Source organism: Oncorhynchus nerka, linkage group LG21 (assembly GCF_034236695.1).
Source record: "Oncorhynchus nerka isolate Pitt River linkage group LG21, Oner_Uvic_2.0, whole genome shotgun sequence".
Lineage (NCBI taxonomy): Eukaryota > Metazoa > Chordata > Actinopteri > Salmoniformes > Salmonidae > Oncorhynchus > Oncorhynchus nerka.
The window spans coordinates 14,886,556-14,890,329 of NC_088416.1; positions in this window are offsets into that span (position 1 = coordinate 14,886,556).

Genomic DNA, 3,774 nt, shown 5'->3' on the forward strand with positions numbered 1-3,774 from the left:
TCTCTCATCTTTTTAAGTGGGAGAACTTGCACAATTGGTGGCTGACTAAATACTTTTTTGCCCCACTGTATATAGTATATTCTAGAATTGCCAGTGTAGATTTCCTGTGGGGGTCAAATTATTAGAGCTGTTGATAAGTCATTGTATAATATTTTTTTTTAAATTCATGCCGTTACAGGCAAGACATACCTAGATTCAATTACATTCATGAATTGGTTTGAAACATTTGTTTTAAACCATTCTCAAAGTTGGTGCCTTGGCGGATTTGTAAAAAAATGGTTTGTCATGAATCACTATTTTTTATTTAATTTAAATGTAACCTTTATTTAACTAGGCAAGTCAGTTAAACACAAATTCTTATTTACAATGACTGCCTACCCCGGCCAAACCCTGTTGGTCTGGTTGTGTGGCGCCCTATGATACTCACCAATCACTGCCTGTTATGATACAGCCTGGATTTGAACCAGGGTCTGTAGTGACGCCTCCAGTACTGAGATGCAGTGCCCTAGACCGCTGCGCCGCTTGTGTGATAAAGGTATGGGATTCTGGGTAATCCACAGCAGATTTATGGAGAACTTGAACATTTAGTGGTCCTGGGATAGAAATGTATAAAATTGACATTACATCATAAAATCCACGTTTTAGATCATACATTAGCAATTTATGTTTAGTAACTACTGTTGTTGGTTTGGTGTCAAGTTAGCCTCTCTTTATATGTTATTTGCCAAATCTCAGTTTTCCATGTGGGTTTTATGCTAAAGATTCCTCTTTCAATTTGGTATCTAACTGGAAAATGCATCTTCTTTAGGACTGCTATTTTTACCCTGTCGACTACTGATCGTTCATCCACACTGTGTTTCTCATCAATGCAGCTAATTTATGACAAATGTATAAAGTATATGTTTTATAAAATCATGAACACCAGCCGGTTTATTAGCCCGGTATTGTTAGTTTAGGTGTATTGTACTTCTTCGCCACCAGAGGGGGACATTGAATAAATTTCCAGATTAATTTGATATATTTTTGATACTAAAATGGATGACAGGTTATTCTGATGTAGTGAATATGAGACACGTGGAAACAATGTATTTATTTTTATTATAGTAAATTAGGAATTAGTAGGAATTGTTAAATCCACTATACGATCACACTAACTTTGATAGACATTATAACTGTTTTTTTTGTTCGTATATTTATAGGGCAGATTGATTTAGAATTGCTGTGTGTGTCCCATCATTGCAGCTTTGAAATAAATTAACTATCCATCCATTGCACCTTCCCGTGTTGACTCACTAACTTGAGAGACGGGACCAGGAAGGTCACACTAGGTCGATATCTAGCTCAAGCTTGCAAACGTTAAACACACCTCCATCTCCATTAACTTCATCACACCTGCCCAGAACCACGAGAACACACCTCCATTCCCATTAACTACATCACACCTGCACAGACCCACTAGAACACACCTCCATCTCCATTAACAACATCACACCTGCCCAGACCCACTAGAATACACCCCCATCTCCATTAACTACATCAAACCTGCCCATACCCACTAGAACACAGCCCCATCTCCATGAACTACATCACACCTGCACAGACCCACTAGAACACACCTCCATCTCCATTAACTTCATCACACCTGCCCAGAACCACGAGAACACACCTCCATTCCCATTAACTACATCACACCTGCACAGAGCCACTAGAACACACCTCCATCTCCATTAACTACATCACACCTGCCCAGACCCACTAGAACACACCTCCATCTCCAGCGCCCGCATCAGCACCATTTTATTTCTCTCCGTCGCCCACTCACTTTCAACTTTTAGATAATAAAGCATTTTACCATTCTATTGAATTAACAACAGAGGATTGGCTGATTTCCAGGTTTTAACTATAATATTTAAGATGATTGATTAGAAAAGTATCATCCAACCATCGGGTATCTCATTGCATCCTCATATGCCATGTTTTGAAATATACAGACAGACGGATTAAAAGTAATTTTACATTGTATAACTGTACTTCTGACAGCCAACTTTCTAACTCCTCCCATAACCTTATGATGTCATAACATTCCCAGAAGGATTATTGAGTCATTGTTAGTTTTACACTTAAGACATGACTCTGCCGTAGTGCTGTAGAATTTGTGAATTTTGTCTCTTGTATAATAAGGGACTATCATTTGTCCCAACATCACAGGCCACAGACATTGATACAGTTAAAGACTTCCAAAAGTGTTTTAATGGGGGTTCTCCCTGTGCACCTGCCAATTTAAATCCATTAAATGAGACAAGTTACCAGACAGGACATATTGCTGATGCTCTTCTCATTGATAACCTGAATGACAATTAACTTGTGGTCGTGACGACGGCCTATTCGATGACGTCGTCCATCTGGATTCCCCCCCAAAAAGAAGACGCTCTGGATTGATCACTGGAGTCAGATGTGAAGGAGGAGGTTGATCAATCAGGAGACAGATGTGAAGGAGGTTGATCATCAGTAGTCAGAAGTGAAGAAGGAGGTTGATCATCAGGAGTCAGATGTGAAGGAGGAGGTTGATCATCAGGAGTCAGATGTGAAGGAGGAGGTTGATCATCAGGAGTCAGATGTGAAGGGGGAGGTTGATCATCAGGAGTCAGATGTGAAGGAGGAGGTTGATCATCAGGAGTCAGATGTGAAGGAGGAGGTTGATCATCAGTGAACCTCTAGGATTGTGGCTGGGCTGGCGTTTCCACTTCCAGCTTGGTCATATATTTTGAATGTTGATATTTTGAACCTATGTTATATATTTGTACCTCCTGTTTCATGAAGTGATGTCACTGAGTACTGCCCTTATATATACAGTGTATTCGGAAAGTATTCAGAACCCTTCACTCTTTCTACATTTTGTTACGTTACAGCCTTATTCTGACATGGATTAAATAATTTTTCCCCCCTCATCAATCTACACACAATACCCAATAATGACATGACAATACCCCACAATGACATCACAATACCCAATAATGACATCACAATACCCCATAATGACATCACAATACCCCATAATGAAAAAGCAAAGGTTTTTATAAATGATTTTATAAATGATAAATGAAAAAAATACGATTTTCTTTCAAAAACAAGGACATTTCTAAGTGACCCCAAACTTTTGAACGGTAGTGTACCTCTACATGATGTATTGTTACACCATGTAGGAGCAGTATAGACCTAGTCTGTTCATTATATACATCTACATGATGTATTGGTACACCATGTAGGAGTAGTATAGACCTAGTCTGTTCATTATATACATCTACATGATGTATTGGTACACCATGTAGGAGCAGTATAGACCTAGTCTGTTCATTATATACATCTACATGATGTATTGTTAAACCATGTAGGAGCAGTATAGAGGTAGTGGGGGACACCCTTGATAAAGATGAGATAAACAACTCTATAAAATAAAGAATTCAAATACTGAGCTATATTGTATGTAAAAAAATAAATAAGGGGGAATGATCTATGTTTACTGATACAATTGCTCAGAGGAAGAGATTACGTTTAACATGTAATTCTCAAAAGGTAGTGTTGATATAATATTCTTATTTAATGGGGAGGGAAAAAACGTTTCCCTAAACTGCTTTATAATATTATAATTCAATGAAGAAGAGAAATAGTTTTCCCTCCTCAACTGCGTTTCCCCCCTCCAGACAGCAGATGGCGATATGTTTATTTCAGGCGATGTTTCTACTGTGATGTATAATCTAGTGGACGGAACGCCTC